General features: G+C 50.2%; 20 non-coding genes and 3 pseudogenes across 20 annotated transcripts; all 23 read left to right on the top strand.

The window, feature by feature from the left end:
* Positions 1-544: 544 nt before the first annotated feature.
* Positions 545-735, top strand: LOC139243921 (U2 spliceosomal RNA). The gene has a single exon (XR_011589773.1). It is a non-coding gene; the product is annotated as a U2 spliceosomal RNA (small nuclear RNA).
* Positions 736-1305: 570 nt separating this feature from the next.
* On the top strand, positions 1306-1496 carry LOC139243920 (U2 spliceosomal RNA). The gene has a single exon (XR_011589772.1). It is a non-coding gene; the product is annotated as a U2 spliceosomal RNA (small nuclear RNA).
* Positions 1497-2072: 576 nt separating this feature from the next.
* On the top strand, positions 2073-2263 carry LOC139243919 (U2 spliceosomal RNA). Its single transcript, XR_011589771.1, has one exon. It is a non-coding gene; the product is annotated as a U2 spliceosomal RNA (small nuclear RNA).
* A 576-nt stretch (positions 2264-2839) lies between these two features.
* On the top strand, positions 2840-3030 carry LOC139243918 (U2 spliceosomal RNA). The gene has a single exon (XR_011589770.1). It is a non-coding gene; the product is annotated as a U2 spliceosomal RNA (small nuclear RNA).
* Positions 3031-3603: 573 nt separating this feature from the next.
* On the top strand, positions 3604-3781 carry LOC139243946 (U2 spliceosomal RNA; annotated as a pseudogene).
* Positions 3782-4345: 564 nt separating this feature from the next.
* Positions 4346-4536, top strand: LOC139243917 (U2 spliceosomal RNA). Its single transcript, XR_011589769.1, has one exon. It is a non-coding gene; the product is annotated as a U2 spliceosomal RNA (small nuclear RNA).
* Positions 4537-5109: 573 nt separating this feature from the next.
* Positions 5110-5300, top strand: LOC139243916 (U2 spliceosomal RNA). Its single transcript, XR_011589768.1, has one exon. It is a non-coding gene; the product is annotated as a U2 spliceosomal RNA (small nuclear RNA).
* Positions 5301-5870: 570 nt separating this feature from the next.
* Positions 5871-6061, top strand: LOC139243915 (U2 spliceosomal RNA). The gene has a single exon (XR_011589767.1). It is a non-coding gene; the product is annotated as a U2 spliceosomal RNA (small nuclear RNA).
* A 573-nt stretch (positions 6062-6634) lies between these two features.
* LOC139243913 (U2 spliceosomal RNA) lies at positions 6635-6825 on the top strand. The gene has a single exon (XR_011589765.1). It is a non-coding gene; the product is annotated as a U2 spliceosomal RNA (small nuclear RNA).
* Positions 6826-7404: 579 nt separating this feature from the next.
* LOC139243912 (U2 spliceosomal RNA) lies at positions 7405-7595 on the top strand. Its single transcript, XR_011589764.1, has one exon. It is a non-coding gene; the product is annotated as a U2 spliceosomal RNA (small nuclear RNA).
* Positions 7596-8187: 592 nt separating this feature from the next.
* Positions 8188-8378, top strand: LOC139243911 (U2 spliceosomal RNA). The gene has a single exon (XR_011589763.1). It is a non-coding gene; the product is annotated as a U2 spliceosomal RNA (small nuclear RNA).
* Positions 8379-8981: 603 nt separating this feature from the next.
* On the top strand, positions 8982-9172 carry LOC139243910 (U2 spliceosomal RNA). The gene has a single exon (XR_011589762.1). It is a non-coding gene; the product is annotated as a U2 spliceosomal RNA (small nuclear RNA).
* Positions 9173-9748: 576 nt separating this feature from the next.
* LOC139243950 (U2 spliceosomal RNA) lies at positions 9749-9853 on the top strand (annotated as a pseudogene).
* A 5671-nt stretch (positions 9854-15524) lies between these two features.
* Positions 15525-15733, top strand: LOC139243948 (U2 spliceosomal RNA; annotated as a pseudogene).
* Positions 15734-16324: 591 nt separating this feature from the next.
* On the top strand, positions 16325-16515 carry LOC139243909 (U2 spliceosomal RNA). Its single transcript, XR_011589761.1, has one exon. It is a non-coding gene; the product is annotated as a U2 spliceosomal RNA (small nuclear RNA).
* A 567-nt stretch (positions 16516-17082) lies between these two features.
* LOC139243908 (U2 spliceosomal RNA) lies at positions 17083-17273 on the top strand. Its single transcript, XR_011589760.1, has one exon. It is a non-coding gene; the product is annotated as a U2 spliceosomal RNA (small nuclear RNA).
* Positions 17274-17843: 570 nt separating this feature from the next.
* LOC139243907 (U2 spliceosomal RNA) lies at positions 17844-18034 on the top strand. Its single transcript, XR_011589759.1, has one exon. It is a non-coding gene; the product is annotated as a U2 spliceosomal RNA (small nuclear RNA).
* A 585-nt stretch (positions 18035-18619) lies between these two features.
* On the top strand, positions 18620-18810 carry LOC139243906 (U2 spliceosomal RNA). Its single transcript, XR_011589758.1, has one exon. It is a non-coding gene; the product is annotated as a U2 spliceosomal RNA (small nuclear RNA).
* Positions 18811-19404: 594 nt separating this feature from the next.
* On the top strand, positions 19405-19595 carry LOC139243905 (U2 spliceosomal RNA). Its single transcript, XR_011589757.1, has one exon. It is a non-coding gene; the product is annotated as a U2 spliceosomal RNA (small nuclear RNA).
* A 600-nt stretch (positions 19596-20195) lies between these two features.
* Positions 20196-20386, top strand: LOC139243904 (U2 spliceosomal RNA). The gene has a single exon (XR_011589756.1). It is a non-coding gene; the product is annotated as a U2 spliceosomal RNA (small nuclear RNA).
* Positions 20387-20956: 570 nt separating this feature from the next.
* Positions 20957-21147, top strand: LOC139243949 (U2 spliceosomal RNA). The gene has a single exon (XR_011589797.1). It is a non-coding gene; the product is annotated as a U2 spliceosomal RNA (small nuclear RNA).
* A 573-nt stretch (positions 21148-21720) lies between these two features.
* Positions 21721-21911, top strand: LOC139243938 (U2 spliceosomal RNA). The gene has a single exon (XR_011589788.1). It is a non-coding gene; the product is annotated as a U2 spliceosomal RNA (small nuclear RNA).
* Positions 21912-22484: 573 nt separating this feature from the next.
* Positions 22485-22675, top strand: LOC139243926 (U2 spliceosomal RNA). Its single transcript, XR_011589777.1, has one exon. It is a non-coding gene; the product is annotated as a U2 spliceosomal RNA (small nuclear RNA).
* The last annotated feature ends 531 nt before the right edge of the window (positions 22676-23206 follow it).

Genomic DNA, 23206 nt, shown 5'->3' with positions numbered 1-23206 from the left:
TGATGATGTTGTATTTGTAGTTGTTGTATGATGACGATTCCGGCGTTGGCACGTGCTATTTTTCCAGGGCGGGGCTTTGCTAGGTTTCCCGCTCTGCGGCTGGGCCCTCGACGTCGACGTCGACGTCGACGTCGTTGTTGTTGTTGTTGTTGTTGTTGTTGTTGTTGTTGTTGTTGTTGTTGTTGTTGTTGTTGTTGTTGTTGTTGTTGTTGTTGTTGTTGTTGTTGTTGTTGTTGTTGTTGTTGTTGTTGTTGTTGTTGTTGTTGTTGTTTTTGATGATGATGATGATGATGATGATTTCTGCATTGGCACGTGCTATTTTTCAGGGTGGGGCTTTGCTACGTTTCCCGCTCTGCGGCTGGGCCCTCGACGTCGACGATGCCGCCTGTTGGATTTCTGCGAAGGTGCAGTCCTGGCTTCAACTGCTTTCTCGCTCGAAGCCTTCCGTTGGCCCTTTGCAACTACACTCGGTCAGCCACGGCCAGACCTACGGGGGAGACGGGCGCCGAAGAGGAATTGTTCATTTGCCGCAGTTTTACAGGCTATCGCTTCTCGGCCTTTTGGCTAAGATCAAGTGTAGTATCTGTTCTTATCAGTTTAATATCTGATACGTCCCCTATCTGGGGACCAAATATTAAATTGATTTTTGGAACAGGGAGATGGAACAGGGGCTTGCTCCGTCCACTCCACGCATCGACCTGGTATTGCAGTGTTTCCAGGAACGGTGCAGCTTCCCCTCTTTGGGGCGGGAAGTCTTAAAAGACAAAAATAGATGATGATGTTGTATTTGTAGTTGTTGTATGATGACGATTCCGGCGTTGGCACGTGCTATTTTTCCAGGGCGGGGCTTTGCTAGGTTTCCCGCTCTGCGGCTGGGCCCTCGACGTCGACGTCGACGTCGACGTTGTTGTTGTTGTTGTTGTTGTTGTTGTTGTTGTTGTTGTTGTTGTTGTTGTTGTTGTTGTTGTTGTTGTTGTTGTTGTTGTTGTTGTTGTTGTTGTTGTTGTTGTTGTTGTTGTTGTTGTTGTTGTTTTTGATGATGATGATGATGATGATGATTTCTGCATTGGCACGTGCTATTTTTCAGGGTGGGGCTTTGCTACGTTTCCCGCTCTGCGGCTGGGCCCTCGACGTCGACGATGCCGCCTGTTGGATTTCTGCGAAGGTGCAGTCCTGGCTTCAACTGCTTTCTCGCTCGAAGCCTTCCGTTGGCCCTTTGCAACTACACTCGGTCAGCCACGGCCAGACCTACGGGGGAGACGGGCGCCGAAGAGGAATTGTTCATTTGCCGCAGTTTTACAGGCTATCGCTTCTCGGCCTTTTGGCTAAGATCAAGTGTAGTATCTGTTCTTATCAGTTTAATATCTGATACGTCCCCTATCTGGGGACCAAATATTAAATTGATTTTTGGAACAGGGAGATGGAACAGGGGCTTGCTCCGTCCACTCCACGCATCGACCTGGTATTGCAGTGTTTCCAGGAACGGTGCAGCTTCCCCTCTTTGGGGCGGGAAGTCTTAAAAGACAAAAATAGATGATGATGTTGTATTTGTAGTTGTTGTATGATGACGATTCCGGCGTTGGCACGTGCTATTTTTCCAGGGCGGGGCTTTGCTAGGTTTCCCGCTCTGCGGCTGGGCCCTCGACGTCGACGTCGACGTCGACGTCGTTGTTGTTGTTGTTGTTGTTGTTGTTGTTGTTGTTGTTGTTGTTGTTGTTGTTGTTGTTGTTGTTGTTGTTGTTGTTGTTGTTGTTGTTGTTGTTGTTGTTGTTGTTGTTGTTGTTGTTGTTGTTGTTGTTTTTGATGATGATGATGATGATGATGATTTCTGCATTGGCACGTGCTATTTTTCAGGGTGGGGCTTTGCTACGTTTCCCGCTCTGCGGCTGGGCCCTCGACGTCGACGATGCCGCCTGTTGGATTTCTGCGAAGGTGCAGTCCTGGCTTCAACTGCTTTCTCGCTCGAAGCCTTCCGTTGGCCCTTTGCAACTACACTCGGTCAGCCACGGCCAGACCTACGGGGGAGACGGGCGCCGAAGAGGAATTGTTCATTTGCCGCAGTTTTACAGGCTATCGCTTCTCGGCCTTTTGGCTAAGATCAAGTGTAGTATCTGTTCTTATCAGTTTAATATCTGATACGTCCCCTATCTGGGGACCAAATATTAAATTGATTTTTGGAACAGGGAGATGGAACAGGGGCTTGCTCCGTCCACTCCACGCATCGACCTGGTATTGCAGTGTTTCCAGGAACGGTGCAGCTTCCCCTCTTTGGGGCGGGAAGTCTTAAAAGACAAAAATAGATGATGATGTTGTATTTGTAGTTGTTGTATGATGACGATTCCGGCGTTGGCACGTGCTATTTTTCCAGGGCGGGGCTTTGCTAGGTTTCCCGCTCTGCGGCTGGGCCCTCGACGTCGACGTCGACGTCGACGTCGTTGTTGTTGTTGTTGTTGTTGTTGTTGTTGTTGTTGTTGTTGTTGTTGTTGTTGTTGTTGTTGTTGTTGTTGTTGTTGTTGTTGTTGTTGTTGTTGTTGTTGTTGTTGTTGTTGTTGTTGTTGTTGTTGTTTTTGATGATGATGATGATGATGATGATTTCTGCATTGGCACGTGCTATTTTTCAGGGTGGGGCTTTGCTACGTTTCCCGCTCTGCGGCTGGGCCCTCGACGTCGACGATGCCGCCTGTTGGATTTCTGCGAAGGTGCAGTCCTGGCTTCAACTGCTTTCTCGCTCGAAGCCTTCCGTTGGCCCTTTGCAACTACACTCGGTCAGCCACGGCCAGACCTACGGGGGAGACGGGCGCCGAAGAGGAATTGTTCATTTGCCGCAGTTTTACAGGCTATCGCTTCTCGGCCTTTTGGCTAAGATCAAGTGTAGTATCTGTTCTTATCAGTTTAATATCTGATACGTCCCCTATCTGGGGACCAAATATTAAATTGATTTTTGGAACAGGGAGATGGAACAGGGGCTTGCTCCGTCCACTCCACGCATCGACCTGGTATTGCAGTGTTTCCAGGAACGGTGCAGCTTCCCCTCTTTGGGGCGGGAAGTCTTAAAAGACAAAAATAGATGATGATGTTGTATTTGTAGTTGTTGTATGATGACGATTCCGGCGTTGGCACGTGCTATTTTTCCAGGGCGGGGCTTTGCTAGGTTTCCCGCTCTGCGGCTGGGCCCTCGACGTCGACGTCGACGTCGACGTCGTTGTTGTTGTTGTTGTTGTTGTTGTTGTTGTTGTTGTTGTTGTTGTTGTTGTTGTTGTTGTTGTTGTTGTTGTTGTTGTTGTTGTTGTTGTTGTTGTTGTTGTTGTTGTTGTTGTTGTTGTTGTTGTTTTTGATGATGATGATGATGATGATGATTTCTGCATTGGCACGTGCTATTTTTCAGGGTGGGGCTTTGCTACGTTTCCCGCTCTGCGGCTGGGCCCTCGACGTCGACGATGCCGCCTGTTGGATTTCTGCGAAGGTGCAGTCCTGGCTTCAACTGCTTTCTCGCTCGAAGCCTTCCGTTGGCCCTTTGCAACTACACTCGGTCAGCCACGGCCAGACCTACGGGGGAGACGGGCGCCGAAGAGGAATTGTTCATTTGCCGCAGTTTTACAGGCTATCGCTTCTCGGCCTTTTGGCTAAGATCAAGTGTAGTATCTGTTCTTATCAGTTTAATATCTGATACGTCCCCTATCTGGGGACCAAATATTAAATTGATTTTTGGAACAGGGAGATGGAACAGGGGCTTGCTCCGTCCACTCCACGCATCGACGTTTCCAGGAACGGTGCAGCTTCCCCTCTTTGGGGCGGGAAGTCTTAAAAGACAAAAATAGATGATGATGTTGTATTTGTAGTTGTTGTATGATGACGATTCCGGCGTTGGCACGTGCTATTTTTCCAGGGCGGGGCTTTGCTAGGTTTCCCGCTCTGCGGCTGGGCCCTCGACGTCGACGTCGACGTCGACGTTGTTGTTGTTGTTGTTGTTGTTGTTGTTGTTGTTGTTGTTGTTGTTGTTGTTGTTGTTGTTGTTGTTGTTGTTGTTGTTGTTGTTGTTGTTGTTGTTGTTGTTGTTGTTGTTGTTGTTGTTTTTGATGATGATGATGATGATGATGATTTCTGCATTGGCACGTGCTATTTTTCAGGGTGGGGCTTTGCTACGTTTCCCGCTCTGCGGCTGGGCCCTCGACGTCGACGATGCCGCCTGTTGGATTTCTGCGAAGGTGCAGTCCTGGCTTCAACTGCTTTCTCGCTCGAAGCCTTCCGTTGGCCCTTTGCAACTACACTCGGTCAGCCACGGCCAGACCTACGGGGGAGACGGGCGCCGAAGAGGAATTGTTCATTTGCCGCAGTTTTACAGGCTATCGCTTCTCGGCCTTTTGGCTAAGATCAAGTGTAGTATCTGTTCTTATCAGTTTAATATCTGATACGTCCCCTATCTGGGGACCAAATATTAAATTGATTTTTGGAACAGGGAGATGGAACAGGGGCTTGCTCCGTCCACTCCACGCATCGACCTGGTATTGCAGTGTTTCCAGGAACGGTGCAGCTTCCCCTCTTTGGGGCGGGAAGTCTTAAAAGACAAAAATAGATGATGATGTTGTATTTGTAGTTGTTGTATGATGACGATTCCGGCGTTGGCACGTGCTATTTTTCCAGGGCGGGGCTTTGCTAGGTTTCCCGCTCTGCGGCTGGGCCCTCGACGTCGACGTCGACGTCGACGTCGTTGTTGTTGTTGTTGTTGTTGTTGTTGTTGTTGTTGTTGTTGTTGTTGTTGTTGTTGTTGTTGTTGTTGTTGTTGTTGTTGTTGTTGTTGTTGTTGTTGTTGTTGTTGTTGTTGTTGTTGTTGTTGTTGTTGATGATGATGATGATGATGATGATTTCTGCATTGGCACGTGCTATTTTTCAGGGTGGGGCTTTGCTACGTTTCCCGCTCTGCGGCTGGGCCCTCGACGTCGACGATGCCGCCTGTTGGATTTCTGCGAAGGTGCAGTCCTGGCTTCAACTGCTTTCTCGCTCGAAGCCTTCCGTTGGCCCTTTGCAACTACACTCGGTCAGCCACGGCCAGACCTACGGGGGAGACGGGCGCCGAAGAGGAATTGTTCATTTGCCGCAGTTTTACAGGCTATCGCTTCTCGGCCTTTTGGCTAAGATCAAGTGTAGTATCTGTTCTTATCAGTTTAATATCTGATACGTCCCCTATCTGGGGACCAAATATTAAATTGATTTTTGGAACAGGGAGATGGAACAGGGGCTTGCTCCGTCCACTCCACGCATCGACCTGGTATTGCAGTGTTTCCAGGAACGGTGCAGCTTCCCCTCTTTGGGGCGGGAAGTCTTAAAAGACAAAAATAGATGATGATGTTGTATTTGTAGTTGTTGTATGATGACGATTCCGGCGTTGGCACGTGCTATTTTTCCAGGGCGGGGCTTTGCTAGGTTTCCCGCTCTGCGGCTGGGCCCTCGACGTCGACGTCGACGTCGACGTCGTTGTTGTTGTTGTTGTTGTTGTTGTTGTTGTTGTTGTTGTTGTTGTTGTTGTTGTTGTTGTTGTTGTTGTTGTTGTTGTTGTTGTTGTTGTTGTTGTTGTTGTTGTTGTTGTTGTTGTTGTTGTTTTTGATGATGATGATGATGATGATGATTTCTGCATTGGCACGTGCTATTTTTCAGGGTGGGGCTTTGCTACGTTTCCCGCTCTGCGGCTGGGCCCTCGACGTCGACGATGCCGCCTGTTGGATTTCTGCGAAGGTGCAGTCCTGGCTTCAACTGCTTTCTCGCTCGAAGCCTTCCGTTGGCCCTTTGCAACTACACTCGGTCAGCCACGGCCAGACCTACGGGGGAGACGGGCGCCGAAGAGGAATTGTTCATTTGCCGCAGTTTTACAGGCTATCGCTTCTCGGCCTTTTGGCTAAGATCAAGTGTAGTATCTGTTCTTATCAGTTTAATATCTGATACGTCCCCTATCTGGGGACCAAATATTAAATTGATTTTTGGAACAGGGAGATGGAACAGGGGCTTGCTCCGTCCACTCCACGCATCGACCTGGTATTGCAGTGTTTCCAGGAACGGTGCAGCTTCCCCTCTTTGGGGCGGGAAGTCTTAAAAGACAAAAATAGATGATGATGTTGTATTTGTAGTTGTTGTATGATGACGATTCCGGCGTTGGCACGTGCTATTTTTCCAGGGCGGGGCTTTGCTAGGTTTCCCGCTCTGCGGCTGGGCCCTCGACGTCGACGTCGACGTCGACGTCGTTGTTGTTGTTGTTGTTGTTGTTGTTGTTGTTGTTGTTGTTGTTGTTGTTGTTGTTGTTGTTGTTGTTGTTGTTGTTGTTGTTGTTGTTGTTGTTGTTGTTGTTGTTGTTGTTGTTGTTGTTGTTGTTTTTGATGATGATGATGATGATGATGATTTCTGCATTGGCACGTGCTATTTTTCAGGGTGGGGCTTTGCTACGTTTCCCGCTCTGCGGCTGGGCCCTCGACGTCGACGATGCCGCCTGTTGGATTTCTGCGAAGGTGCAGTCCTGGCTTCAACTGCTTTCTCGCTCGAAGCCTTCCGTTGGCCCTTTGCAACTACACTCGGTCAGCCACGGCCAGACCTACGGGGGAGACGGGCGCCGAAGAGGAATTGTTCATTTGCCGCAGTTTTACAGGCTATCGCTTCTCGGCCTTTTGGCTAAGATCAAGTGTAGTATCTGTTCTTATCAGTTTAATATCTGATACGTCCCCTATCTGGGGACCAAATATTAAATTGATTTTTGGAACAGGGAGATGGAACAGGGGCTTGCTCCGTCCACTCCACGCATCGACCTGGTATTGCAGTGTTTCCAGGAACGGTGCAGCTTCCCCTCTTTGGGGCGGGAAGTCTTAAAAGACAAAAATAGATGATGATGTTGTATTTGTAGTTGTTGTATGATGACGATTCCGGCGTTGGCACGTGCTATTTTTCCAGGGCGGGGCTTTGCTAGGTTTCCCGCTCTGCGGCTGGGCCCTCGACGTCGACGTCGACGTCGACGTCGTTGTTGTTGTTGTTGTTGTTGTTGTTGTTGTTGTTGTTGTTGTTGTTGTTGTTGTTGTTGTTGTTGTTGTTGTTGTTGTTGTTGTTGTTGTTGTTGTTGTTGTTGTTGTTGTTGTTGTTGTTGTTGTTGTTGTTTTTGATGATGATGATGATGATGATGATTTCTGCATTGGCACGTGCTATTTTTCAGGGTGGGGCTTTGCTACGTTTCCCGCTCTGCGGCTGGGCCCTCGACGTCGACGATGCCGCCTGTTGGATTTCTGCGAAGGTGCAGTCCTGGCTTCAACTGCTTTCTCGCTCGAAGCCTTCCGTTGGCCCTTTGCAACTACACTCGGTCAGCCACGGCCAGACCTACGGGGGAGACGGGCGCCGAAGAGGAATTGTTCATTTGCCGCAGTTTTACAGGCTATCGCTTCTCGGCCTTTTGGCTAAGATCAAGTGTAGTATCTGTTCTTATCAGTTTAATATCTGATACGTCCCCTATCTGGGGACCAAATATTAAATTGATTTTTGGAACAGGGAGATGGAACAGGGGCTTGCTCCGTCCACTCCACGCATCGACCTGGTATTGCAGTGTTTCCAGGAACGGTGCAGCTTCCCCTCTTTGGGGCGGGAAGTCTTAAAAGACAAAAATAGATGATGATGTTGTATTTGTAGTTGTTGTATGATGACGATTCCGGCGTTGGCACGTGCTATTTTTCCAGGGCGGGGCTTTGCTAGGTTTCCCGCTCTGCGGCTGGGCCCTCGACGTCGACGTCGACGTCGACGTCGTTGTTGTTGTTGTTGTTGTTGTTGTTGTTGTTGTTGTTGTTGTTGTTGTTGTTGTTGTTGTTGTTGTTGTTGTTGTTGTTGTTGTTGTTGTTGTTGTTGTTGTTGTTGTTGTTGTTGTTGTTGTTGTTGTTGTTGTTGTTGTTGTTGTTTGATGATGATGATGATGATGATGATTTCTGCATTGGCACGTGCTATTTTTCAGGGTGGGGCTTTGCTACGTTTCCCGCTCTGCGGCTGGGCCCTCGACGTCGACGATGCCGCCTGTTGGATTTCTGCGAAGGTGCAGTCCTGGCTTCAACTGCTTTCTCGCTCGAAGCCTTCCGTTGGCCCTTTGCAACTACACTCGGTCAGCCACGGCCAGACCTACGGGGGAGACGGGCGCCGAAGAGGAATTGTTCATTTGCCGCAGTTTTACAGGCTATCGCTTCTCGGCCTTTTGGCTAAGATCAAGTGTAGTATCTGTTCTTATCAGTTTAATATCTGATACGTCCCCTATCTGGGGACCAAATATTAAATTGATTTTTGGAACAGGGAGATGGAACAGGGGCTTGCTCCGTCCACTCCACGCATCGACCTGGTATTGCAGTGTTTCCAGGAACGGTGCAGCTTCCCCTCTTTGGGGCGGGAAGTCTTAAAAGACAAAAATAGATGATGATGTTGTATTTGTAGTTGTTGTATGATGACGATTCCGGCGTTGGCACGTGCTATTTTTCCAGGGCGGGGCTTTGCTAGGTTTCCCGCTCTGCGGCTGGGCCCTCGACGTCGACGTCGACGTCGACGTCGTTGTTGTTGTTGTTGTTGTTGTTGTTGTTGTTGTTGTTGTTGTTGTTGTTGTTGTTGTTGTTGTTGTTGTTGTTGTTGTTGTTGTTGTTGTTGTTGTTGTTGTTGTTGTTGTTGTTGTTGTTGTTGTTGTTGTTGTTGTTGTTGTTGTTGTTGTTGTTTTTGATGATGATGATGATGATGATGATTTCTGCATTGGCACGTGCTATTTTTCAGGGTGGGGCTTTGCTACGTTTCCCGCTCTGCGGCTGGGCCCTCGACGTCGACGATGCCGCCTGTTGGATTTCTGCGAAGGTGCAGTCCTGGCTTCAACTGCTTTCTCGCTCGAAGCCTTCCGTTGGCCCTTTGCAACTACACTCGGTCAGCCACGGCCAGACCTACGGGGGAGACGGGCGCCGAAGAGGAATTGTTCATTTGCCGCAGTTTTACAGGCTATCGCTTCTCGGCCTTTTGGCTAAGATCAAGTGTAGTATCTGTTCTTATCAGTTTAATATCTGATACGTCCCCTATCTGGGGACCAAATATTAAATTGATTTTTGGAACAGGGAGATGGAACAGGGGCTTGCTCCGTCCACTCCACGCATCGACCTGGTATTGCAGTGTTTCCAGGAACGGTGCAGCTTCCCCTCTTTGGGGCGGGAAGTCTTAAAAGACAAAAATAGATGATGATGTTGTATTTGTAGTTGTTGTATGATGACGATTCCGGCGTTGGCACGTGCTATTTTTCCAGGGCGGGGCTTTGCTAGGTTTCCCGCTCTGCGGCTGGGCCCTCGACGTCGACGTCGACGTCGACGTCGTTGTTGTTGTTGTTGTTGTTGTTGTTGTTGTTGTTGTTGTTGTTGTTGTTGTTGTTGTTGTTGTTGTTGTTGTTGTTGTTGTTGTTGTTGTTGTTGTTGTTGTTGTTGTTGTTGTTGTTGTTGTTGTTGTTTTTGATGATGATGATGATGATGATGATTTCTGCATTGGCACGTGCTATTTTTCAGGGTGGGGCTTTGCTACGTTTCCCGCTCTGCGGCTGGGCCCTCGACGTCGACGATGCCGCCTGTTGGATTTCTGCGAAGGTGCAGTCCTGGCTTCAACTGCTTTCTCGCTCGAAGCCTTCCGTTGGCCCTTTGCAACTACACTCGGTCAGCCACGGCCAGACCTACGGGGGAGACGGGCGCCGAAGAGGAATTGTTCATTTGCCGCAGTTTTACAGGCTATCGCTTCTCGGCCTTTTGGCTAAGATCAAGTGTAGTATCTGTTCTTATCAGTGTGCAGACATATGATTTTAAATGAGGTAAAGTATATCGCTTCTCGGCCTTTTGGCTAAGATCAAGTGGAGTACCTGTTGATTGGGCATTCATATGCAAATCGACTGACTGCAGAAACTCGTTTTTCCAGTTTTGCTGGCTCTGGCCTTTGGCTTGAGCCAGGCGCCAATTGGAGAGAGGAGACAAAATCTGCATGTCGACTAACGATTCGACGGGCCCTTGGGCCTGTCAGGGGGCGGACACGGAGGTCCGCCCGTGCCCCGGACTGGGGCAACGAGAGAATGAAGGCTTCGGCCAAAACTCACAGCGAAAGGAGGAACCTGCAACCCGGATGGCGGCCAACCGAGCGGCGAACCAGGGAGTCCAAAACACCATCCGAGTGACGGTAAAGAAAGTGGAAGGACAGACAATGATCAACCGGGACCTTTTCGTGAAGAAACTCCTGCTGGGAACATGTGGCATGAAACTCGCCGACATCTTTGCCTTGCAGGACCACCCGAAGAGAGGTTACTTCGATGTGACCTTCAGAACCGTCACCCTCTGCCTGAAGTTCCTGAAGGGTTTGAAGGAGGCGAGTGAACCGGTGCGCTCAGTGATAACTTGGGAGCCGCTGTTCACCCTCCCGTCGCAGCGAAGACGCACTATCACAGTGCAAATGTTCGACCCCCACATCCCCGTCATCGATGTGCTGACTTTCCTCAACAGGTTTGTCGATGTGGCAGGAAGCAGCAGTGACGTGAAAGACGTGAGAGACGGGTACGGAATATGGACCAGCAAGCGCCAGATCCAGGCCACCTTGAGGGTGGACGCCAGCGGAACCATCCTGCACCCACCCTCCTGCTTTTCCATCGGAGGAAGCCGGGGCTACATGGTGTACGCTGGCCAACCCAACGTGTGCCGCACCTGCGGGAAGGCAGGCCATGTGGCGGCAAGCTGCAAGACGGTCATCTGCCGAAACTGCAAGAACGAGGGCCACCAGGCAAAAGACTGCAAGGAGACCAAGTGCTGCAACCTCTGTGGTCTGGCGGGGCACCTTTACAAAAACTGCCCCAAACGCAATCGCAGCTATGCGCAGGCAGCAAAGAACTTTGCACCAGAGGAGGAGGAAGCTGACGAACACAACGCTCCAGAGGAGAGCCACACCCTCCCCCCGACCATGAACTCGGGACAAGACGGCGAGGAAGAGAAGACTGCTACCACGAGCTGCGAGCCGCCAACAGCCAGCAGCGAACCTCGCCCCCAGAGCACCGAACCCAGAGACGAGATGACATCAGACGAGGAAGCGGAATGGCAGATAGTCGGGAAAAGGCGCAAGGCCAAGAGGCGACAACCAAGCTCGGCAGAAACCAGCGACGGCAGCTTGTCTGATGAGGAAAAGTGCCACCGCCTGAAGAAGAGGCAATGCGCCATCCCACGGAAAAACAGGAGCAGGAAAGCGACCAACACAGCCCTGCCCCAGGAACCAGAGAGCAACAAAGGTCCCAGCGCACACGAGCTCCGGGAAACCGGGAGCGAAGGAGCAACCAACGCAGACCAGCCCCGGGACAACGGGAGCAGCGAAGTGCCCAGCACACCCCACCTCCGGAACACCGGGAGCGACGCAGCGGTCGACGCACAACAGCTCGACACCGCCGCGACTGACGAAAAGGGGGAACCACCAACACCAGGCGAGGACACTGCAGAGAACATTGAGGACTTAATCGCAGAACTGCAGCAGTCCCCTGGTCAAAACATCCCCACAGCAGAGGACGATGATGACCACGCCACCCCAGGTGCAGTAAATGTGGAATTTGATGTAAACAGTAATAACTTAGACATGCTGGAAATCGCCATTGTGGAATATAGGGGAACTGAAAACGGTTCACCTGAAATTGAAGATGTATCTGAACTGCAATGTATGTAAATGTAAAACATAGCGTAAAAATGGATTTAAAAATTGCTAGTATTAACGTGCGTAGCGTGAAATCGACTACGCGATGTGTTTCCACCTTGGGGTACCTCGCCAAGGTCAAAGCGGACCTGCTGTTCTTGCAGGAGTGCGGCCTGCCGCACTTCAGCAGTTACCGGCAGTGGTCACGATGGTGGACCCATGGACCATCCATTTGGTCAGGGGGCAACGACAGCCGAGCTTCCGGCTTAGGCATTCTGCTGCGGGGAGGCCACTTCACCATCACCGAAGTTAAGGAGTTGGTAGGCGGCCGCCTCCTCGTAGCAGATGTAATGTACAAAAACTCCCCTCTCAGGTTAATTAATGTTTATGCTCCAGCGGTGAAGAACGAGAGGCTGGCCCTCTTCCAGCAGCTCCCACTGTTACTGGCAACGTCCAGACCGGTCATTCTGGGTGGTGACTTCAACTGCATCATCGATGCGGCTGGACGATCCAGCAGAGCCGACAGCAAACTGGACGCCACGTCCAAACTCCTGATGGATGCGGTAAAAGATGCCAAGCTGTGCGACGTCTTCAGCAACCCTGCAGACGGAGCACCGCGCAGATACACCTGGTCGAGACCAGACGGGTCCGTCCGTTCCAGAATTGACTTCCTGTTTGTGTCCCACACGCTCAAGGTCAGATCCACCGACGTCACGCCGGTGTTCTTCTCTGACCACTGCCTCCTACTGGCTGACTGCCACATGCAGGACAACCAGAAAGTTGGCAGAGGGATATGGAAGCTGAACGTGAAACTGTTGACTCGGGAAAACATTGAGGAACTCAAGAGGGATTACAAAGGTTGGAGAACCGTAAAACCCCTCTGCGATTCCCCGATGCACTGGTGGGAAACAATCAAGACGAACATCAAGAGGTTCTTCATCCTCAAAGGTGTTCAGGAGGCGAGAGGGAGACAGAGGGAATTATCCCGACTCCAGACAAATATGCAAAACCTGCTCCTGCTGCAGTCGATGGGGGTCGATGTCGCGGAGGAACTCGAAGAGGTGAAGGGCCAGCAAGGCTCGCTCTTTGCCTCGGAGTCCTCCAAGATCATCTTCCGATCCAGAGTCCGCTCCGTCGAGCAGGATGAGACGTGTTCGCGTTTCTTCTTCCAAAAGGTACACAGGGGGAGCTCTGTGATCACTAGCCTAAAGGAAGAAGACGGTTCTGTGACGTCTTCGCAGCCTGACATGCAGAGGATCAGCGAATCTTTCTATGCCAGGCTGTACGAAGTCAAACCCACAGACCGCGCGGCCTCCCAGTCTTTCCTGTCGTCTATTTCGGATGTCTTAGACGACGGCAAGCGAGAGAGTCTGGACCACCCGCTAACTCTGGACGAGCTGACAAAGGCCGTCCGGTCCTTCGAGACGAATAAAACTCCCGGAAGCGATGGCTTACCGGTCGAGTTGTACTCGGCTCTGTGGGACTGGATAGGCCCGGACCTGCTGGAAGTGTACGGAGGTATGCTTCTGGCCGGCAGCATGTCAGAATCGATGAGGAAAGGCATCATCACCCTCATCTACAAGCAGAAGGGGGAGAGGGAGGAAATCAAAAACTGGCGGCCCATTTCGCTGCTCAATGTGGACTACAAGATCCTGTCAAAGGTCATCGCCAACAGGGTCAAGTCTGCTCTTGAGCTGGTGATTCACCCGGACCAGACCTGCGCTGTCCCCGGCAGGAAGATCTCTGATAGCCTCGCGCTACTCAGGGATACGATCGCCTACGTGCGGGACAGGAGGGTGAACACCTGTCTAATCAGCTTAGACCAGGAGAAAGCCTTTGACAGGATATCGCACACGTACCTGATGGACGTGCTCTCCAAAATGGGGTTCGGGGAGGGCATCCGAAATTGGGTCAAACTGCTCTACACAGACATCAGTAGTGCAGTTCTAATCAACGGGTGGGAAACTCAAAGCTTTCCAATCAGATCTGGAGTCAGGCAAGGCTGTCCTCTGTCGTCTGTCTTGTTTGTGTGTTGTATCGAGCCCTTTGCCGAGTCCATCAGGAAGGACGCGGGCATCAGAGGGGTGACGATCCCAGGCAGCGGAGGCGCCCAGGTCAAAACCTCGCTGTACATGGACGACGTCGCCGTCTTTTGCTCGGACACGCAGTCGGTCCGCAGATTGCTCGCAATCTGCGACCAGTTTGAACTGGCCTCGGGAGCAAAGGTCAACCGCACCAAAAGCGAGGCCATGCTCTTTGGTCACTGGACCGACCGAGCCTCCATTCCCTTCACCGTCAAGCCAGATTTCCTGAAGGTGCTGGGAATATGGTTCGGAGCGGACGGGGCGTGCGCCAAAAACTGGGACGAGCGCATTGCCAAGGTCAGACAGAAACTGTCATTTTGGGAGCAACGCTCCCTTTCCATCACAGGCAAGAACCTGGTCATCAGGAGCGAGGTGCTCTCGGTGTTGTTGTACGTGGCGCAGGTCTGGCCCATCTCACGATGCAGCGCCGCGGCAATCACCCGAGCCGTCTTCCACTTTGTCTGGAGATCCAAAATGGACCGTGTCCGCAGAGACACGATGTACAAATCTCTGGACAGTGGAGGAAAGGACGTTCCGAACGTGGCCCTCATCCTGATGGCCACCTTTGTGTGCGGCTGCATCAAGCTATGCACAGCCCCCCAGTACGCAAACACCAAGTGTCACTACGTGCTGAGGTTCTACCTGTCCCCATTGTTGAGAAGGATGGGTCTGGCCACGCTGCCGCGAAACGCCCCCACCAGTTGGACCATGCCTGTCCACCTGTCCTTCGTGGAAAAGTTCTTCAAAAGAAACCCCTTTGACCACAAGGCCATCAAACAGTGGTCAGCACGTAAGGTCCTGGACACCCTACGAAAGAAGGAGACGGTGGACCCTGTCGGGTGGTTCCCTGAGCGGACTGTCGAACTTGTTTGGCAGAACGTCTCATCGCCAAAGCTCACACACAAGCACCAAGACGTAGCTTGGTTGGCGGTGAGGGGGGCCCTACCCGTCAGAGTGTTCATGCACAGCCGACGCCTCAGCAGCACGGCCCGGTGCCCCCGGGCCGGCTGCGGGGCGGACGAGACTGTCACCCATCTCCTTCAGGATTGCGCCTTTGCGACGCAGGTCTGGAAAGAGATGCAGTGGTTGCTGTCGAGGTTCATCCCAAGCAGCTCCGTAACACAGGACTCTGTGCTCTACGGGCTGTTCCCAGGGACACACACCGAGACAGACATCACCTGCTGCTGGAGGGCCATCAACTCGGTCAAAGACGCCCTTTGGTCTTGCCGAAACTTGCTGGTCTTCCAGAACAAGGAGATGACCACGTCCGCATGTTGCAGACTGGCGCAATCCAAGATCCAGGAATACGTGCTGAGGGACGCACTGAAAATTGGTGCAGTCGCCGCAAAGGCACGGTGGGGTAGGGCCACAGTCTAAAACCCTTCCGCCACGGAAAACCCGGGGGCAGAAATCAGCAGCAAACTCCCTCGGGCTGTATTTGTATTTGAAATTTACACTTTGTGTACATAGAGCACCAAACCTGTAAACATCAATGTAGTGCCATGTACAATGTAAGGTGTGTTATGAAATGCAAGTTTGAAAAGAAAAAAATGTAAATGTACCATCACCCATTCCGGGCTCTGTAATGTAACACATGAAATGTAATTTGTGTAAATGTACCACAATGTACCCTGTTTATTGTACTGAATTGCAGTTGAACAGAAAAACGAGAAATGTAACGAACGAAACTGCCGTCGGCACCCAGATGTATTGTATGGGATTGCTGACCGCAGCGAAATGTAATGAAATGCCATCGAATGTACTGTACAGATTCTTTTTATGAATAAAGTATATTTTGAAATAAAAAAAAAAAAAAAAAAAAAAAATCTGTTCTTATCAGTTTAATATCTGATACGTCCCCTATCTGGGGACCAAATATTAAATTGATTTTTGGAACAGGGAGATGGAACAGGGGCTTGCTCCGTCCACTCCACGCATCGACCTGGTATTGCAGTGTTTCCAGGAACGGTGCAGCTTCCCCTCTTTGGGGCGGGAAGTCTTAAAAGACAAAAATAGATGATGATGTTGTATTTGTAGTTGTTGTATGATGACGATTCCGGCGTTGGCACGTGCTATTTTTCCAGGGCGGGGCTTTGCTAGGTTTCCCGCTCTGCGGCTGGGCCCTCGACGTCGACGTCGACGTCGACGTCGTTGTTGTTGTTGTTGTTGTTGTTGTTGTTGTTGTTGTTGTTGTTGTTGTTGTTGTTGTTGTTGTTGTTGTTGTTGTTGTTGTTGTTGTTGTTGTTGTTGTTGTTGTTGTTGTTGTTGTTGTTGTTGTTGTTGTTGTTGTTGTTGTTTTTGATGATGATGATGATGATGATGATTTCTGCATTGGCACGTGCTATTTTTCAGGGTGGGGCTTTGCTACGTTTCCCGCTCTGCGGCTGGGCCCTCGACGTCGACGATGCCGCCTGTTGGATTTCTGCGAAGGTGCAGTCCTGGCTTCAACTGCTTTCTCGCTCGAAGCCTTCCGTTGGCCCTTTGCAACTACACTCGGTCAGCCACGGCCAGACCTACGGGGGAGACGGGCGCCGAAGAGGAATTGTTCATTTGCCGCAGTTTTACAGGCTATCGCTTCTCGGCCTTTTGGCTAAGATCAAGTGTAGTATCTGTTCTTATCAGTTTAATATCTGATACGTCCCCTATCTGGGGACCAAATATTAAATTGATTTTTGGAACAGGGAGATGGAACAGGGGCTTGCTCCGTCCACTCCACGCATCGACCTGGTATTGCAGTGTTTCCAGGAACGGTGCAGCTTCCCCTCTTTGGGGCGGGAAGTCTTAAAAGACAAAAATAGATGATGATGTTGTATTTGTAGTTGTTGTATGATGACGATTCCGGCGTTGGCACGTGCTATTTTTCCAGGGCGGGGCTTTGCTAGGTTTCCCGCTCTGCGGCTGGGCCCTCGACGTCGACGTCGACGTCGACGTCGTTGTTGTTGTTGTTGTTGTTGTTGTTGTTGTTGTTGTTGTTGTTGTTGTTGTTGTTGTTGTTGTTGTTGTTGTTGTTGTTGTTGTTGTTGTTGTTGTTGTTGTTGTTGTTGTTGTTGTTGTTTTTGATGATGATGATGATGATGATGATTTCTGCATTGGCACGTGCTATTTTTCAGGGTGGGGCTTTGCTACGTTTCCCGCTCTGCGGCTGGGCCCTCGACGTCGACGATGCCGCCTGTTGGATTTCTGCGAAGGTGCAGTCCTGGCTTCAACTGCTTTCTCGCTCGAAGCCTTCCGTTGGCCCTTTGCAACTACACTCGGTCAGCCACGGCCAGACCTACGGGGGAGACGGGCGCCGAAGAGGAATTGTTCATTTGCCGCAGTTTTACAGGCTATCGCTTCTCGGCCTTTTGGCTAAGATCAAGTGTAGTATCTGTTCTTATCAGTTTAATATCTGATACGTCCCCTATCTGGGGACCAAATATTAAATTGATTTTTGGAACAGGGAGATGGAACAGGGGCTTGCTCCGTCCACTCCACGCATCGACCTGGTATTGCAGTGTTTCCAGGAACGGTGCAGCTTCCCCTCTTTGGGGCGGGAAGTCTTAAAAGACAAAAATAGATGATGATGTTGTATTTGTAGTTGTTGTATGATGACGATTCCGGCGTTGGCACGTGCTATTTTTCCAGGGCGGGGCTTTGCTAGGTTTCCCGCTCTGCGGCTGGGCCCTCGACGTCGACGTCGACGTCGACGTCGTTGTTGTTGTTGTTGTTGTTGTTGTTGTTGTTGTTGTTGTTGTTGTTGTTGTTGTTGTTGTTGTTGTTGTTGTTGTTGTTGTTGTTGTTGTTGTTGTTGTTGTTGTTGTTGTTGTTGTTGTTGTTTTTGATGATGATGATGATGATGATGATTTCTGCATTGGCACGTGCTATTTTTCAGGGTGGGGCTTTGCTACGTTTCCCGCTCTGCGGCTGGGCCCTCGACGTCGACGATGCCGCCTGTTGGATTTCTGCGAAGGTGCAGTCCTGGCTTCAACTGCTTTCTCGCTCGAAGCCTTCCGTTGGCCCTTTGCAACTACACTCGGTCAGCCACGGCCAGACCTACGGGGGAGACGGGCGCCGAAGAGGAATTGTTCATTTGCCGCAGTTTTACAGGCTATCGCTTCTCGGCCTTTTGGCTAAGATCAAGTGTAGTATCTGTTCTTATCAGTTTAATATCTGATACGTCCCCTATCTGGGGACCAAATATTAAATTGATTTTTGGAACAGGGAGATGGAACAGGGGCTTGCTCCGTCCACTCCACGCATCGACCTGGTATTGCAGTGTTTCCAGGAACGGTGCAGCTTCCCCTCTTTGGGGCGGGAAGTCTTAAAAGACAAAAATAGATGATGATGTTGTATTTGTAGTTGTTGTATGATGACGATTCCGGCGTTGGCACGTGCTATTTTTCCAGGGCGGGGCTTTGCTAGGTTTCCCGCTCTGCGGCTGGGCCCTCGACGTCGACGTCGACGTCGACGTCGTTGTTGTTGTTGTTGTTGTTGTTGTTGTTGTTGTTGTTGTTGTTGTTGTTGTTGTTGTTGTTGTTGTTGTTGTTGTTGTTGTTGTTGTTGTTGTTGTTGTTGTTGTTGTTGTTGTTGTTGTTGTTGTTGTTGTTGTTGTTTTTGATGATGATGATGATGATGATGATTTCTGCATTGGCACGTGCTATTTTTCAGGGTGGGGCTTTGCTACGTTTCCCGCTCTGCGGCTGGGCCCTCGACGTCGACGATGCCGCCTGTTGGATTTCTGCGAAGGTGCAGTCCTGGCTTCAACTGCTTTCTCGCTCGAAGCCTTCCGTTGGCCCTTTGCAACTACACTCGGTCAGCCACGGCCAGACCTACGGGGGAGACGGGCGCCGAAGAGGAATTGTTCATTTGCCGCAGTTTTACAGGCTATCGCTTCTCGGCCTTTTGGCTAAGATCAAGTGTAGTATCTGTTCTTATCAGTTTAATATCTGATACGTCCCCTATCTGGGGACCAAATATTAAATTGATTTTTGGAACAGGGAGATGGAACAGGGGCTTGCTCCGTCCACTCCACGCATCGACCTGGTATTGCAGTGTTTCCAGGAACGGTGCAGCTTCCCCTCTTTGGGGCGGGAAGTCTTAAAAGACAAAAATAGATGATGATGTTGTATTTGTAGTTGTTGTATGATGACGATTCCGGCGTTGGCACGTGCTATTTTTCCAGGGCGGGGCTTTGCTAGGTTTCCCGCTCTGCGGCTGGGCCCTCGACGTCGACGTCGACGTCGACGTCGTTGTTGTTGTTGTTGTTGTTGTTGTTGTTGTTGTTGTTGTTGTTGTTGTTGTTGTTGTTGTTGTTGTTGTTGTTGTTGTTGTTGTTGTTGTTGTTGTTGTTGTTGTTGTTGTTGTTGTTGTTGTTGTTGTTGTTGTTGTTGTTGTTGTTGTTTTTGATGATGATGATGATGATGATTTCTGCATTGGCACGTGCTATTTTTCAGGGTGGGGCTTTGCTACGTTTCCCGCTCTGCGGCTGGGCCCTCGACGTCGACGATGCCGCCTGTTGGATTTCTGCGAAGGTGCAGTCCTGGCTTCAACTGCTTTCTCGCTCGAAGCCTTCCGTTGGCCCTTTGCAACTACACTCGGTCAGCCACGGCCAGACCTACGGGGGAGACGGGCGCCGAAGAGGAATTGTTCATTTGCCGCAGTTTTACAGGCTATCGCTTCTCGGCCTTTTGGCTAAGATCAAGTGTAGTATCTGTTCTTATCAGTTTAATATCTGATACGTCCCCTATCTGGGGACCAAATATTAAATTGATTTTTGGAACAGGGAGATGGAACAGGGGCTTGCTCCGTCCACTCCACGCATCGACCTGGTATTGCAGTGTTTCCAGGAACGGTGCAGCTTCCCCTCTTTGGGGCGGGAAGTCTTAAAAGACAAAAATAGATGATGATGTTGTATTTGTAGTTGTTGTATGATGACGATTCCGGCGTTGGCACGTGCTATTTTTCCAGGGCGGGGCTTTGCTAGGTTTCCCGCTCTGCGGCTGGGCCCTCGACGTCGACGTCGACGTCGACGTCGTTGTTGTTGTTGTTGTTGTTGTTGTTGTTGTTGTTGTTGTTGTTGTTGTTGTTGTTGTTGTTGTTGTTGTTGTTGTTGTTGTTGTTGTTGTTGTTGTTGTTGTTGTTGTTGTTGTTGTTGTTGTTGTTGTTGTTGTTGTTGTTGTTGTTGTTGTTTTTGATGATGATGATGATGATGATGATTTCTGCATTGGCACGTGCTATTTTTCAGGGTGGGGCTTTGCTACGTTTCCCGCTCTGCGGCTGGGCCCTCGACGTCGACGATGCCGCCTGTTGGATTTCTGCGAAGGTGCAGTCCTGGCTTCAACTGCTTTCTCGCTCGAAGCCTTCCGTTGGCCCTTTGCAACTACACTCGGTCAGCCACGGCCAGACCTACGGGGGAGACGGGCGCCGAAGAGGAATTGTTCATTTGCCGCAGTTTTACAGGCTATCGCTTCTCGGCCTTTTGGCTAAGATCAAGTGTAGTATCTGTTCTTATCAGTTTAATATCTGATACGTCCCCTATCTGGGGACCAAATATTAAATTGATTTTTGGAACAGGGAGATGGAACAGGGGCTTGCTCCGTCCACTCCACGCATCGACCTGGTATTGCAGTGTTTCCAGGAACGGTGCAGCTTCCCCTCTTTGGGGCGGGAAGTCTTAAAAGACAAAAATAGATGATGATGTTGTATTTGTAGTTGTTGTATGATGACGATTCCGGCGTTGGCACGTGCTATTTTTCCAGGGCGGGGCTTTGCTAGGTTTCCCGCTCTGCGGCTGGGCCCTCGACGTCGACGTCGACGTCGACGTCGTTGTTGTTGTTGTTGTTGTTGTTGTTGTTGTTGTTGTTGTTGTTGTTGTTGTTGTTGTTGTTGTTGTTGTTGTTGTTGTTGTTGTTGTTGTTGTTGTTGTTGTTGTTGTTGTTGTTGTTGTTGTTTTTGATGATGATGATGATGATGATGATTTCTGCATTGGCACGTGCTATTTTTCAGGGTGGGGCTTTGCTACGTTTCCCGCTCTGCGGCTGGGCCCTCGACGTCGACGATGCCGCCTGTTGGATTTCTGCGAAGGTGCAGTCCTGGCTTCAACTGCTTTCTCGCTCGAAGCCTTCCGTTGGCCCTTTGCAACTACACTCGGTCAGCCACGGCCAGACCTACGGGGGAGACGGGCGCCGAAGAGGAATTGTTCATTTGCCGCAGTTTTACAGGCTATCGCTTCTCGGCCTTTTGGCTAAGATCAAGTGTAGTATCTGTTCTTATCAGTTTAATATCTGATACGTCCCCTATCTGGGGACCAAATATTAAATTGATTTTTGGAACAGGGAGATGGAACAGGGGCTTGCTCCGTCCACTCCACGCATCGACCTGGTATTGCAGTGTTTCCAGGAACGGTGCAGCTTCCCCTCTTTGGGGCGGGAAGTCTTAAAAGACAAAAATAGATGATGATGTTGTATTTGTAGTTGTTGTATGATGACGATTCCGGCGTTGGCACGTGCTATTTTTCCAGGGCGGGGCTTTGCTAGGTTTCCCGCTCTGCGGCTGGGCCCTCGACGTCGACGTCGACGTCGACGTCGTTGTTGTTGTTGTTGTTGTTGTTGTTGTTGTTGTTGTTGTTGTTGTTGTTGTTGTTGTTGTTGTTGTTGTTGTTGTTGTTGTTGTTGTTGTTGTTGTTGTTGTTGTTGTTGTTGTTGTTGTTGTTGTTTTTGATGATGATGATGATGATGATGATTTCTGCATTGGCACGTGCTATTTTTCAGGGTGGGGCTTTGCTACGTTTCCCGCTCTGCGGCTGGGCCCTCGACGTCGACGATGCCGCCTGTTGGATTTCTGCGAAGGTGCAGTCCTGGCTTCAACTGCTTTCTCGCTCGAAGCCTTCCGTTGGCCCTTTGCAACTACACTCGGTCAGCCACGGCCAGACCTACGGGGGAGACGGGCGCCGAAGAGGAATTGTTCATTTGCCGCAGTTTTACAGGCTATCGCTTCTCGGCCTTTTGGCTAAGATCAAGTGTAGTATCTGTTCTTATCAGTTTAATATCTGATACGTCCCCTATCTGGGGACCAAATATTAAATTGATTTTTGGAACAGGGAGATGGAACAGGGGCTTGCTCCGTCCACTCCACGCATCGACCTGGTATTGCAGTGTTTCCAGGAACGGTGCAGCTTCCCCTCTTTGGGGCGGGAAGTCTTAAAAGACAAAAATAGATGATGATGTTGTATTTGTAGTTGTTGTATGATGACGATTCCGGCGTTGGCACGTGCTATTTTTCCAGGGCGGGGCTTTGCTAGGTTTCCCGCTCTGCGGCTGGGCCCTCGACGTCGACGTCGACGTCGACGTCGTTGTTGTTGTTGTTGTTGTTGTTGTTGTTGTTGTTGTTGTTGTTGTTGTTGTTGTTGTTGTTGTTGTTGTTGTTGTTGTTGTTGTTGTTGTTGTTGTTGTTGTTGTTGTTGTTGTTGTTGTTGTTGTTTTTGATGATGATGATGATGATGATGATTTCTGCATTGGCACGTGCTATTTTTCAGGGTGGGGCTTTGCTACGTTTCCCGCTCTGCGGCTGGGCCCTCGACGTCGACGATGCCGCCTGTTGGATTTCTGCGAAGGTGCAGTCCTGGCTTCAACTGCTTTCTCGCTCGAAGCCTTCCGTTGGCCCTTTGCAACTACACTCGGTCAGCCACGGCCAGACCTACGGGGGAGACGGGCGCCGAAGAGGAATTGTTCATTTGCCGCAGTTTTACAGGCTATCGCTTCTCGGCCTTTTGGCTAAGATCAAGTGTAGTATCTGTTCTTATCAGTTTAATATCTGATACGTCCCCTATCTGGGGACCAAATATTAAATTGATTTTTGGAACAGGGAGATGGAACAGGGGCTTGCTCCGTCCACTCCACGCATCGACCTGGTATTGCAGTGTTTCCAGGAACGGTGCAGCTTCCCCTCTTTGGGGCGGGAAGTCTTAAAAGACAAAAATAGATGATGATGTTGTATTTGTAGTTGTTGTATGATGACGATTCCGGCGTTGGCACGTGCTATTTTTCCAGGGCGGGGCTTTGCTAGGTTTCCCGCTCTGCGGCTGGGCCCTCGACGTCGACGTCGACGTCGACGTCGTTGTTGTTGTTGTTGTTGTTGTTGTTGTTGTTGTTGTTGTTGTTGTTGTTGTTGTTGTTGTTGTTGTTGTTGTTGTTGTTGTTGTTGTTGTTGTTGTTGTTGTTGTTGTTGTTGTTGTTGTTTTGATGATGATGATGATGATGATTTCTGCATTGGCACGTGCTATTTTTCAGGGTGGGGCTTTGCTACGTTTCCCGCTCTGCGGCCTGGCCCTCGACGTCGACGATGCCGCCTGTTGGATTTCTGCGAAGGTGCAGTCCTGGCTTCAACTGCTTTCTCGCTCGAAGCCTTCCGTTGGCCCTTTGCAACTACACTCGGTCAGCCACGGCCAGACCTACGGGGGAGACGGGCGCCGAAGA

The sequence above is a fragment of the Pristiophorus japonicus genome, unplaced genomic scaffold (genome assembly GCF_044704955.1).
Source record: "Pristiophorus japonicus isolate sPriJap1 unplaced genomic scaffold, sPriJap1.hap1 HAP1_SCAFFOLD_1924, whole genome shotgun sequence".
Classification (NCBI taxonomy): Eukaryota; Metazoa; Chordata; class Chondrichthyes; family Pristiophoridae; genus Pristiophorus; species Pristiophorus japonicus.
Note: the sequence above shows the minus strand (reverse complement) of the source record. Positions and strands in the feature narration are given on the sequence as shown.